General features: G+C 36.7%; 1 protein-coding gene across 6 annotated transcripts in view; it reads right to left on the bottom strand.

Moving 5' to 3' along the window:
* The window catches only part of LOC137078528 (hormonally up-regulated neu tumor-associated kinase homolog B), a 137,103-nt gene that overhangs the window by 28,690 nt on the left and 93,569 nt on the right, over positions 1–14,844 (bottom strand). For 2 of the 6 annotated variants that reach the window (XM_067445878.1, XM_067445881.1), the window contains exons 3-4: positions 11,281–11,391; positions 10,038–10,153 (exon numbers count right to left, since the gene is read on the bottom strand). The exons of 2 other annotated variants lie outside the window; for them this stretch is intronic. The gene's annotated coding sequence lies outside the window, so the exon portion shown is untranslated. The remainder of the gene's footprint in view (positions 1–10,037; positions 10,154–11,280; positions 11,392–14,844) is intronic. 2 more of the 6 variants (XM_067445880.1, XM_067445879.1) reach the window with 1 other exon arrangement.

Below are 14,844 nucleotides of genomic sequence, written 5' to 3'. Positions count from 1 at the left end.
TGAGTGAATCCCAAATGTATATGTGGATTGGGTCAGTGTATTAAAGCCTGTATGTGGTCGCTTGTCACGAATTTAAAACAAAAGTTTTATTCAAATTCTGAATATATTATAGACCTATTAATAAAAAATAAATAATAATTATATTGCTCAGACAGCGCACAAAGAGTGCTCCCTTTATAATCACTAAAAGCTGTCACTCAATCAATAAACGCAATCTCACAGATCGCCGCAGTGGAGCTGGAAGACAATGAATCTCTTATTTTTATGATGTCTGCACTTACAGACGCGCTTGTTAACTGAACTCAGCGCCTGGACAAACACTCGAGCAGTGAGTGGATTCCAAGTTCAACTCCTGTGAATGGCCAATTCCGTTGTAGATATCTACAAACATGTCTGTGATTGGCTACATTACTCACCGAGGCGAAAACACGTTGGAAATGAAATCATTTGATGAGTGCAAATACAGATACACACTGGATAATTTGCCATCTCCTTTTCTCTAATATGCTATTATTACAAACTCTTACGGAGGACTACATATCCTAGACAAGCAGTTATGGGCAGCATTTCCCTCTTAAAGCAGAAGCAGCAGCAGGTTGGCTGTGGTTTGAGTGAGAACTAGGGTTGTGCCGATGGACGATATCATCGTCCATCGTGATGGCTGACTGACATCACGATGGAGAAACACCATCGTGATGCCACGCCCCCGCCCCGCTGCGAGTCAACACCAGAGTATGTGAGTGGAGTGGAGCGGCGGCAATATCACAAATTTAGTTTGGAAGTTTGGACAGATGAACATATGTTTTCATCAGTTATTTTATCTAAGGATCAATACAGATGTCTGCTCATTCAAAATCATATAATAGAATAACTGTAGGCTATATTGTAACGGTAGGCTAGTGATAACTGTTAGCAGGTAGGCCTGTTTTGGTAGGCCAAAAACAGGATGTTTTTGAATGCATTAGAGAGAACGATTACGTGTGTGAATAAGTGCTACCTGTTTCAAATGTGCTTTCACGCGATCATATTCAGTATATAGAAGGTAAAAAAAAAATCCCTTAAACTTTAACATCCCAGTAAACCAGTGCTGCCTCTCAGTCTTTTTCCTACTCAGTGGGGCGTAATCACAGTCGCTCCAGCTGATGGTGACGTCACGTGCATTCCTTCTCTACGGACAGCAGCCATCTTGGAAAACAGTCTTGAGTCGAGCCACGACTAAGTGCTAAGTGAGCTGGTCTATAGGAATTAAGTTTGTGAAATCACAATTTCTGGGGATTATGCGCGACACGCACGCATTCGCTCCTGTCTCCTCATTTCTCTTCCGGTTTTCGGAGGAGTTTTCTAATCTGCAAACACGGCCCTCTGCACGAGGCCTGTAACACAAAGCGTTATAAGCTAATCTGTTCTTAGAGATAAAACTCTTTACATTCGATTTTCACGAAAACGCGTCCCAGAGAACAAAACCCGTAAACCGGGGGTGTTTCATAAACATGAATTCTTAATTGGGCTTCATTAAAAGCACTTTGTCTATGTCACTATGTCCGGGAAACTTAAGAAAATTAATTCTACGTCACACAGACCCATACTCGAAAAAACTTTCCGACACTTCTGCCATAGCTTGATGGGGTCTGTATCGTTTTAAATCGTACTTTTAAACTTTGGGTTTCGGGTAGTACCCCGAGAACAAAAAGAAATACAAAATGCGACTGCTTTACAGCATATACGTCACTTCCACCGACACCCACACTTCCTTAAATTCGGACGTGCGAGCCCAACTTTGTTCGTCGGATAATATAGTCATGTCCGAAGCAGCACAGACAAATAAGAAAGCAAAGGTTTTGTTGGAGGAAATCAATAAGAGGAAACGAAAAAGTGATGGGATTAAAGGCAGGACGAGGATCAACATGTGACCAGCGTTTGCTCGTTGGCGTGAGCTGAAGGAGGCGTGCCCGACCGATGCTGTCATGCTTGTTATGGTGATTACCTACCACTCAAACATTGAACTGAAGTTTCATATAGATTCTGTAAAACGGTAACCATTAGACTAGTTTGACGCTGGCTTGTAAACGTGAGCATCGCGATTATTTGGCGTTTAAAAAAAAAAACCCCATAAAATTATATTCATATGACATGCTGAAACATATGTAGGGTGTTAACATATGTAACATAACAGGGTAACTGTTAGTGCTGCATCAACCCACGGGGCCGCTTTTTTGAAAAACACCCCACACCCGCGACCATTAAATAGACATATGGGGTCCGCGGGTTATGAGACGACCCGCGCATCACTAGTTCAGGGCTATCAGGGTTGTCATGTCAACAAATGCACGCGCGATGGCATCCCCTGATGTAATGTTGACAAAGCTTACGACAGTAGCTGAGGACATTATTTTTTTCCCAACTGTAGGGGGACCCCGAGAGCAAAAGTTACCCAGTGCTGCTTATCTCAGTCCCCAGAGCACAGAGAGCTGGATTTCGAGTAGGCTATTAAAGTAGACTAGTTATTTTTCATGCGTTGTTGTGATTAAATGCTCACAAAGTTATGTCAGAAACACACAAAGTTCTGTGGACGTGGACGTATGGACGTAGGACGTAGACACTGTGGACGTATGCAGCAAGTAAGTTACAGAAATCCTGTGTGTATATTAGATATGTGACGTTACTAAAGTGAAAGCAGTGTAATACCATATACAGTACCTACTGCTATATATGCTGTTAAGATATGAATCAAACAACAGAAGATATACTTTTTTTTATTATTATTATTATTATTTTTTTTTTTTTTAAATCACTCAATTGAAAATCACTTCACTGAATAACTAGTAGGTTTATTAAGAACACATTTCTTACGTGAATGCTGCTGTAAAAGGGTTAGTTCACCCAAAAATGAAAATTCTGTCATTAATGACTTACCCTAATGTCGTTCGACACCCATAAGACCTCCGTTCATCTTCAGAACACAAATGAAGACATTTTTGTTGAAATTCAATGGCTCAGACAGGCCTTCATTGACACCAATGTCATTTCCTCTGTCAAGACCCATAAAAGGCACTAAAGAATTGTAATCAGACTCTGAACAAGTTACCCATTAATAGTTCTTTCAGCCAATAGAATACCTCTGGGTCCTAAGCAGACTTAAGAGGGGGACATGATTTCTCATGACACCTGTCGTGATTTAGAATGGTGATCAAAACAAAGATGGAGTAGATCAACACCCCCAAAGCTTCACAATCCAATAGCTCGTCCTGGATCGACATTTCATTATATTAGGTAGTTTTGATTTATATGCTGTTTATTGCTGATGATATCATTATTTTTCCTATGCATCTGATTATGAGATCGCTCCTTTCTGTTTCTTCTTCGCCTGTGTTGATTGAGCCAGATCTCACGTAACTGCGTATAAATAGTATGAGTGTGCAATCTTGAGAAGAAAAAAATCCTTTTAGCATTTAGCCCTGATATATTCCACACACAAAACACACAAGCTCCATGTAACTTTAGCAGTAAAAATGACACTAGTAATTTCAGGAGGTCTACCACCCCCCTGAAAAAAAATCCTAGAGGAAACACTGGCACTGATGTCAAACAGTCCTTCTAGTGGCCATCTCTTTTTTGTAAATTCTCCTTTCATTTCTAAAGGCTGATTTTAATTTAGAACTTCCCCCTTTGGGAGACACATGATGGGAGGATAGCTCTTTCAGTATGTGTCTGTGTGCTGTGTAGGTTCTCATCTAAATAAACCCCAGGGTGCAGAGACGACAGCGCTGCAGGTGCAAGGCTAAGGATCACAGACCACACACACAGAAAAACATACCATGATTAGACATACTTTGCTCATTTGCACAAACGTTCCTTCTTAACAATTTAAGCGCAGTCCATGACCACAAAATGTAAAAGGGACAGATCATTATGACAATGAGATCACTTATTTTCTAGCTTAAGCACAAGCTTCTATGCACACATGGCCACACACACACACACACACACACACACACACCAGAACAGCCCGCCTATCTCCATCTCTTTGTGAAGTTCAGACCATCATGCTTGAGTGCTCAGAACAAGTTCAGGTCGAGTCGAGGGGGGATCAACAGGGCCCAGGGCCCTTGAAATCCCACTGGAGAGCAAATTAAAAACGACTGCTTCAAGAGCTGGTTAAAATTCTTATGTTTTATTACTCCTTTCTCTCACAGAGCTGTTGACAAAAAAGAGAAGAAAGCAGGGAGAAGTGCGATGTCGAAAGCCAGAAGTAATTCCGCATAGACGTTTTACGATGGAAACTTCAGCTAAATGTAATTTCAGCGCCCATTCACTCCAGAGAGAAAAATCCCATATTATTTGAGAAAGAAAAAGTGTGTGTGTGTGTGTGAGAGAGAGTGAGAGAGTGTGTGAGAGAGAGAGAGAGAGAGAGAGAGAGAGAGAGAGAGAGAGAGAGAGAGAGAGAGAGAGAGAGAGAGAGAGAGAGAGAGAGAGAGAGAGAGAGAGAGAGAGAGAGAGAGAGAGAGAGAGAGAGCGAGAGCGAGAGAGTTTGACCAGCAATGATCAGCTTGGCCTCATGTTTTCTGATTGGTTGAGCAGAGCAGCCAGAGTGTCATCTGCTGCATGAACTAGTGAGACCCTGAGTGGATTAACAGTTGAGGGTGTAAGCGTGTCATAAAGGACAGTCAGGATCAGCTGAACCCTGCTCACTAGAGACCAGAGACAAAGTGTCTGACATGATTTATGGCTGCTGTATTCCCAGAAGAATCTAACATGAATTCATGGCATTGTTAAAATCCAGGGCTTTGTATCATTGTAGATCACAACATTTTACTTCATTCTTTTAGGTTTTCACAGTGATGTTGGACAACAAAACCTGTCATAATTGTAGCAAATGGGACAAAATTATCGATTTTATGCCAAAAATCATTAGGATAAGGTAAAGATCATTATATATATATATATATATATATATATATATATATATATATATATATATATATATATATATATCAGCTAAATAATGCCATATCCTACCAAACCATTGATCAATGGAAAATGTATTTATTTTATATAAATCTCAATTTCAAAAAATGTATCCCTACGATAATAATAATAATAATAATAATAATAATAATAGTAATAATAATAATAATAGTAATAATAATAACAACAACATATACAATATAATGTGATATTTAATGAAATAATGTAATAATAATAATTTATTAATATTTAGTAATAACATTTATGATTGTATATTTTTGTATACTAAGGTAAAAAAAAATGTTTTATATATATATATATATATATATATATATATATATATATATATATATATATATATATATATATATATATAATAAAATAAACAAAAAAAACGATGAAGCATGACTTCTTTTTGAAAACGGGTTGTTTTGACTGTGTGCTGACATTCCACTTAAAGTCTGATGATGGCGCCATGCAGCCAGCATGAGGTGATCTGGGAAGGCAGCCATTCTCTTTCTTCAAACATGTCATTAATGTTCTCTAGCTCTTACTCTCTCAACAAGGCCAGAAGTGAGTGTAAAAGTCTCTGTGTTTGACATTGAAATAAGTATTTCCCTTTTTCTAGCTCAATCCAGACACAAACAAATGTGACTGTACACTACCCACCTAACAGCCATCAGATGTGAAGAGAAGAGTGGCGGTAAACAACAACAGACAGCAAAACGGGCATAATGAGTAACAAACGAATCATCAGCACTTTGGAACGCCAATGTACAAACCAAACCCAAGCTGTCTGGAAACTTATTTCGATTCATCCATCAAATAAAAGCCACCGTACCGCCGTCTCCTCGGTCCTCGGTTATCCACACAACATTACCTTTCAATGCAAATTAATTTTGTCCCCACAGGGCCACCATAGACTTCCTGTAGCCTGTTAAGTTAGCCCTGTGATATGAATAGAAGGAGATGAATATAACCACAGCTTTTCTATCATATTTCTATTTTATATTTCACAGATCCCAATTCCTCAAGCGACGATTGCTTTGTTCTTACTATGTGGCTTCGTTCTTCCAGTGATTTGATTAATGAAATGATCAGGGGGAATAAAATAATCCACTTCCCCACTGAGAGTCTGTCCACAGGTTCAGTATGAAATGAATTATGCCCAGACCACAGCAGCACAACAGTGTGGTAAAGAACAACTACAAGACAGTTATTATCAGTGTATCCACCACATGAAATGATACACTTCAACATAAAACACAGTGCCTATGTCAAGCAAATAAGAATTAAACATGAGAAACATTAAACACTCATAAGACTATAATTACTCTGTCTCATTCTGAACCTGTTGAGTCCAACTACTGTGCTTTTGAGAGTCTGAAATCACTGCCAGACAGTGCCAGACGTCTAAATGTGGTAGTCTGCAAAATAGTTGGATATTGGCAGCTGAGGCTTAAATCCAAGCAAGGACCAAAACAAAATGCTGATTGACCCTGACACATCCAAATGGATCATTTAAACAAGACTACAGTTTGTTCCGGATTTAAAAGTACTTTCTGCTGCCATATTATTATATATTTAAATAAGCATGTCAGGGTCAGTTATATGTACACTACAGTTCAAAAATTTGGGGTCTACAATTTAAAAAAAAATGTTTTGAGTCTCGTATGCTCACCAGGGCTGCAAAAATACAATTAAAAAAAATGATGCATGGCAAAGCTGAATTTTCAGCATCATTACTCCAGTCTTAAGTGTCATGTAATCCTTCAGAAATTATTCTAATATGCTGATTTGGTGAAGAAACATTTTTATTATTGAAAATGGTTGGGCTGTTTAATATTTTTATGGAAACTAATACTTTTTTACAGGATTCTTTAATGAATAGAAAGAACAGCATTTATTTGAAATAGAAATCATTTGTAGCATTGCAGATTGTCTTTACTGGCACTAATCCTTGCTGAATAAGTTTTTTTTTAAAGTATATATATATATATATATATATATATATATATATATATATATATATATATATATATATATATATATATACTCATATAAGTGTATATATATATATATATATATATATATATATATATATATATATATATACACTTATATACACTTATATATACACATATAACCTTGTTTACATGCGGGTTCCTGTTACAATGTCTAAACTATTATTGCTCCAAGTTTGACTCGTTTTTGATGGATATTTTCCCCTTGTAAGAGATTGTGCTGAGGCGTACATAGATTTGGCAGGAGTAAGAGCTGGAAAAAGCCTGCTTTGTGTTTTTTAACGCAGCAGATTAAATTGGTTTAGACAAGCAGTATGCCAATGGTTCTTAGTGTAATGATAGGGATTTTATTTGGTCAAAACTCTGTCATCAATTTGTTGACATAAATATGTATTTAGATGGCCAGTTTTTCAATTATAAACAGACGTTTTTGGGGGTTCAGAACAGCCTGGTGATGTTTGAAAAAATTGCAAATGCTGCATGAGTTCTCATTACAATCTGAATTGTAAATGGTGAGATAAATGGCTGTTTACGGATTGAGTGCAATTACACTATTATACACGATAGACTCTTGTGATTACATCCACAAGTGAAATGTGTTGGACAAGCACAGATGTGCAAATAGTTATTTGGTTGTTTGTCAGAACTTCAAGAGCAACATTTTAAGAGAATAAGTGAGCATTCACCACAGGCAATTAGAGGTGAATAACAATCTGAACAAGGACACAAGAACTGACAAACAGGTTTACACACACAATACATTCAATTACCATTCATTTAATCACTTTCGCCACATGCTAATATGTAAAATGTTTTATATGCGCATCATAAAATCACAAACACGAATGCATGAGATCTTGTTTTGTCTCATTATGTCCAGCTGTGTTTTTGATAAACACTGCAGTGTTAGCCCATAAAGACTGATCACCTCACATCACCTACACATTGTCTGGCTTTATCTTTCACGGTCTTTTACTCTCATATACTCTAACATCACACATACTTCATCTCTTCCCCTCTCTCTCATTAGATTAAAATCTGTTTACTGTTTATGGACAACACAGCTGCTAATGACCGCAGTGACTAAAAATAACGTCCACTCGTTTCAACTTTTGTCCACTTTTTCTTACTTTATTTCACTTAGTTTCAATTATTTCCTTAATTTTAAAAATCAAATCGATCAATGGAAACCATAACAAAACGTAACACCAACAAATCCGGATGCTTGTTTTTGTTATGGAGTCTCATTGGTAAAAGAAAATGTAAAAAATAATGAATGCATTGGTTTGACCACATGTTGAGATTAATGCTTTTGAACTGGTGAGTTCTGGCTGATTAAGGGATGGCATCACTGAGAAGGGAAGATTTACAGGAGTGACCATATGGGGTAATGTTTGTTTCTTTACAAATGTTTCTTGAGCAGCAAATCATCATAGGAGAATGATTTCTAACAGGGATTATTTAATAGAAATCAGTGTTTATAAATTGTAATAATCATTCACAACATTACTGCTTTTACTGTATTTTGGATCAAATAAATGCAGCCTTGGTGAGCATAAGAGACTACCGATCCCATACATTTGAACGGTATAGTGTACGTGCATGCGTTTTCTGGGACACGGGGTGTTTTGTCACCACTAGTTACTGTGAAACAGCACAACTGGACTCTGGTCTTTTACAATGACCCTGCAGAAATATGTCATCTCACGCTGATGACCTCATTCCAACAGAACGTCCAAGTCATGCCAGTCCAGCTGGTCTTTACGACGCCATTCCATCCTTGAATGTTCCAAACATTCTGTGCACAGCCCAATAAAGAACAACTCTAAAAATGTGCCGGTTTAAAAAAAAACTGGTCTTGGATTAGCATGAATCAGGAACTGAGATTTGGGTTTATGGGCTCTCTTAAAGGTTGTCTGTGATGACAGCTGAAGAATGAAGAATAATGAAACATGATTGACACTGATAAGGAGTGGAGTGGCACGATCGGGGTGGCTATGCCAGTTTAATGCCAGTGTAGGGCCAGCCATAGCCAGTTAAAGGCTCTAATGTGGCAGTGGTTTCATGGTGGTTGGCTTTGAGCAGCAGGAAAGGGAATAAAGGGGCATATAAAACAGGAAGAGAGAGAGAATGGGAGAGAGGGGGAAATGGGACAAAGTTAAACAACTTAGTTTTTTCTGTTAATTTATTTCTTCAATTTATCTTCTACTTTTCTTTTTTATAAATAGGAATTGTGTTCTAAATGTGATTATATATAATCATATTTAGCACACAAATATGCAGAGGAAAGCCCTCAGTCTAGCAGTTTTGTTTTATCCACCCATCTAACTTCTCTTCACATACTGTAGAGAGGAAAGGACAATTGAAAAATCTAAAGAAAAAAAAAAAGTCTGTATGTGCAAGAGAGATTGTGGGTGAGCCTATACTGTTGTTTTACACATTAGTTGGAATATAGAAAAAAGAAAAAAAGTTTTATTTCTCTTGCCACGTGTTAATCTTAGGTTACACTCTTGTCATGTGTTTCTTTCTTTCTTTCTTTGGCACACACACATAGATATAATGACTCACAATACAACACATCTCATACTCACCCACTTAATCACTTCAATATTCTTTCAGTCTCTGAGGCCAATCATAAAAGAAGACTTTACAGCATGCAGTGGAGTCCAAAAGTCTGAGACTACTATTGAAAATGTTTCTATTTTACTTTTTGGGGATTTTTCAGTGACTCTTTCTGAAGGTTACATCATTACACCAGTAGGTGGAGACAAGTAACTGTTTTTATGTGCGACTCGTTGACTTTTGCTATTTGGGCTATACTGTTCAAGTCAATCTATTAAGAGTAGTATAGTATTTCAGAATTCTGTCATTCACAGATTTTTTCATTTATTGATTCAGGGGAGAAACAAGTGATTTATTGAATAATTTGTGCAGAAACACAGATTTGAATTCATAATTTTCTCAAATTTTTAAAACCTTTCAGGTTTAAATTTGATTCTGAATCTCAGATTCTGAACCTCAAAGCATGTCAGTCTGTGGAATCCATACCTCATCGCACAGTCACTCACTCACTGCCTCCACCATGTGCCCTTAAGATGCATTGAGTCAGATTCCTCAAAGTGTTCCATATGTGTGCTGTGTGTGAGAGCCCTTCTGATGACAACCTGAAGGAAGAGAAAACAAATTGTGTGTGTACATAAGCACACGTGATCTCTCTCTCCCTCTCTCTCTCTTTTTTTTTTTTTTTACTCTCTCCTCTATTCTCTCCTCTCCTCCCATTCATAAAATATCAAACAGTCCAGGTCCCGGAATAGGGCTGCCCTGCGGCTGCCTGACAGTGTGGATATTTTCAGTAGGTCCTTGCGGTGTTATTGCAGGTGTCCAGGCAGGATGCCCGTGTGAATTCGGAGAACACATCAGACACAGTATAATTCTATTAGTCCTATACACAGATATGTATATTAAAACCATACTTGGCCTGGGGATACCGCAGCACTTAAGAAGCATGGGACAGAGAAACCCATCCTTAAATATTATACAACAGAGTGTGTGAGTGTATATGTGTAAATGAACTGTTAAAGACAGATTGATGGACAAAACAGACAGCTGATGGATAGCTGGAGGGAGGAATGTTTTGTGTGTGTACAGTTCAGTAATTCTGAACTCTTTTGCTAGTTTCTTCCTAAAGTCCAGCAGTATACCATTACATTCAATTACACGCTCTAAAATGTCTAAAATAAGACTTGCTGTGTGTGGGAGTATGCGTGTGTGTGAGAGAGCATGAGACACATAAACACTTAACATACTGAAGAATGCAGCTGTATGTGATTCAAAAATACTGGGTTTATATTGGTATTTATTTGATCTTTAAATTTAATTGATTTTAAAATGACTACCTTTGGCTGACGTTATTCTGTTTGCATACAGAAAGGCTGCAAATCTTTTCTAAATAACGAGACCCATAAATTGTAACAATATAAAAAAAAAATCTTTCTTCAGTTAAGCACATTCACCATATTCGAGGAAAAAGTGTCTTTTGCTCCTTATTTATTCCTCCATCTTCTTTTACTTTCCCCAGTCATTTCCTCTGAGCAACTCACTCATTCATGATTTTATTGCTTTTGGATTTAAATTGCTTTCACTATCTTTTCTCAAGAGAGTAGAGTTCATAAAAAACACCTGCTTGCTCTTTTTACTTTTTTCTCAACATTTCATTTTATTCTCTTCCCCACCAAATCTGACCTACGATCTCTTTCATATTCTCTATTTAACACTTCCTCTTTCTCACTACCTTTCTTCCTTGTGCTTTACGAGAGGGGGTATACTCTGGTACTTCATCCGTCCAGTGCTAATGTTGTCCCATGAGGCTTGGAGACCCTCTGAGTGATGCTCATGCTCCCTGCTGTGGGTTTAAAGAGTGAAAATCATTTTCACCACCCTCTGGAGGCTACAGTGAGAAACTACCATCATTTTTTCCAGTCTCAACTTAAAATATCAATCTCTCCCAAAAATATAGATGCCAACTTACAGTCCTCAAACACTGTCACCAATAAAACCAATAGAGCCTTACTGATTGGCAGCAGAATTTACATATTCAACACATCAGAATCTTAAACCAAATAATAATAATAATAATAATAATAATAATAATAATAAGATAAAATAAGGATAGATTTTGAATTCCTGAAAATCTAATATTAAAAGACAGAACACATTTGCTTATTAAAAATTATAGTGTTCCCCACCAATTATCATAACCAACTCACGAATAACCATTAAAACAACTCAAAAACATAAATGAAATGATTCCACATAAACTGTTAATTTTGTTTCTATCCATGCCTTCTTCTATTTAATGCATTAATTAATCTTAACATAGGCCTGTTAGAGACACCTTCTTACCAAGTAGCCTAGCTAATAAGAATGGATCACAAAACCAAAACCATTCAGAATCAGAGTAGATTAACTAGGCTATATATGCATATATTGTTCACCTGGTTTGTAAGTCTTAGTCTGGTCAGATCGGTCAGTTAGCTGGTTTTTGAGGGGGTTCGACCATCTTAAACTATAAGGCCAGCGTTTTTTTTTAAACCGGCAACCTATTAAACGTGTTTAGTAATAGAAAGTAGGCTATTAGTTATATTGCCGTTTTGTTTTGTTTTTTTGTTTGTTTTTTGGGGGCTGCAAGGAAGGACAATGACATGCAACGCAGCTTCCTTCACTTAAAAAATTTCTCCCACAAACAAAGTTTACCTCTGCCCGCGGGTGTTTCACTATAGCCTACACTGGTGACAGGTCGAAACGCGGCGCGGAAATCCAATGTCAATACCGGCGGAGTCGCTGGGGGTCCCTGTCCGCGCCGCCCCATAAAGACTGTCATAAATACGGTAAATACATCAGTGTATATGGTGCACGTTAAGAAATACCGCATTTTCACGGGGAGATTAACTTTATGAATGGGTTTGTGGGTCACGGATGGTTTGGCGTGTCGTTTCATTTGAGGCGGATTGAGGATGCTTCAGTGCCCTCAGACATTTATCCGCCGGTTACCGGTTCTGTGATCGGTCTCTTTTTTCTCATATGCACACACACAACGGTGGCAGCAGTGGGTCGCAATGGGGTCTCTCTCGTGCTTCTTTCAAAGGTATTTTTTTTTTCTTAATAGTTTTTTTCTTCCTCCCATATACCCGCGTTCCTCGCGCTGCCACTTCCGCTATAAAGCCCTTGGCTGGCTGCCACGCGGCCATTAGCACTAGCAAAATAACTGTTAACAATATGGTGCCCAGACACAGCAATTCCGACTCTAAAGTTTAACCAGCCGACATGGTTTGGGTCCAGTGATGCCAGAGGTTACAGAGCGAGGATTAGTAAACAAACGCCTTTCACACATGAGTAGGCTAGTCTCATCTGTGCAATAAGTGCACATTTTCATTGATGCGCCACAAAATAAATTTTAAAAAAAGAACAATTTATTGTAGGCTACAGACGTTTGTAAAAAAAAAAAATAGTAGGTTAATAACAATAATAAATTAATTAAATCACGAATAAGCCTAAATTTAGTTGTGTAATGCCGAGTTAATTAAACAGAAATGTGTTAATCGCGAGCTTTGAGATAAAAAAGCGCATGCAGAGTTTCCTCTGCTTTATTATTTGCTGAAAAGGCCCGCTATTATTAGACCCGCGTTATTCCATACACTGACTAAACACATGCATTAAAGGTGCAAGAAAAACAAGAACGAAAGTATGCTCAAATGTAAAAAAAAAAAAAAAGAAGAAGAAGAAGAAGAAAAAGATAGAAAGAAAAAGAAAGGTATAGGCTATGTTGATTTGCAGAACCGGTGGACAAAAAAAGGCTAAATAGTTTTTGCAATAGCCTACATATTTCTTTGAAAGCATTTAAATTATGTCACTGTGTATTAGGTATAATTATAAAAACAGCATTAAGGCATAAATTAAATATATATATATTTAATTTTCATTAAATTAAATATATAAACGCTAGTTGCAGATTATAGAGTGAAATTCAAGGTCAATACAAAAAAAAATCGAATTAATTAGATATTCGTTTGCTTCAGGTTAAAACGGCAAAATATATGCTAGGCTTCATAATAATAATGATAGTAGGCTAATTATTATTATTAGGAGAACATTGTATTATTTTGATAATTTACAGTCGTCATAATAAAGCCATTAACAGAAGGCCTAGCCTACTATAAATTGTTTCATAATTTGTTCATGAATGTAAAAATAAAAACTAAGAACTAAGAAATAGGCATAGAAGTAGGTATAATCAATTCAGTCTTTAATAACTGATTGTAAAAAAATATAATTAAAAAAAAGTTTACATTTTTGTTACAAAGTAAAGTGTATGTACAGGTTTTATTTTCCATGTTTTTCTATATTGAATATTGAAAGGTCAGCTGCAATGATTACGTGCAGGAACTCTTAACCAATGGGTAGAAATACGTTATTGGTAATATTAATAATCTAAAATGTTACTGAAAAATACACAATGTTTATATTGTGTTGACATTAAATGTTTAAATATTAAATGGAATCAATTTCTCGAGTAGGCTACATTTAGGCAAAACATAAAAAGTAGGCTATTTGGGAATTTAGTAGGCTAAGGCTGAATATTGTGTAATTAATTTATTCAAAACAAATCATTATTCCCCATTAACTAAACTAAAACAAAAATTCTAAACCTCATAATAAGAATTCGTATCATTATCATACAAAACAGAAACTTATGTTTTGTATAATTGCTAAAAAAATAAATGCTGAATCTTTCCTGTCACATTAAATACGGAAAAAACATTATTCCTCATATACTTATTATATTTTACCTGTCAAAATAATAATGGTTACTGCAATTTCACACACACGCACACACACAAATAACACAAAAAAGAAAAGAAAAGAAAAAAGGTGCTCAACCAACCGAAGAGGAGGTGCAACCAAAAATCAAAAGTGCAAATAAATTGAAGGAAATGTGCAAAACTCGCGCTGGAAGAAACAAGTTTGGACTTTATTAACCTAAAACATTTCGGACATTGTCAAGGCCGTCCTCAGACTGCAATTTGAAAAGAATCAGGCTTTTGTCAATAAGTGACATTAACTGCAAACGAAAAGTGAGTTAAGATGCTGCTGCTGCTGGAGTGTGTTAAACTACGTCTACTATATATATCTTAAGCAGATCCATATTACGCGTTTTATAAAGTGGCGACTGTCATTTGGACGTTATTTTGTATTTGTATCAATTCCATTTTAATAATATTTAAGAATGCACGCATCTCTTTTTCATTAATGTTTGTATTGTTTACATTGTTCTACTGGTTGACAGGTATGCTACAGA

This window comes from Pseudorasbora parva, chromosome 6, assembly GCF_024679245.1.
Source record: "Pseudorasbora parva isolate DD20220531a chromosome 6, ASM2467924v1, whole genome shotgun sequence".
Classification (NCBI taxonomy): domain Eukaryota; kingdom Metazoa; phylum Chordata; class Actinopteri; order Cypriniformes; family Gobionidae; genus Pseudorasbora; species Pseudorasbora parva.
This window is presented reverse-complemented; position numbering and strand designations above follow the sequence as displayed.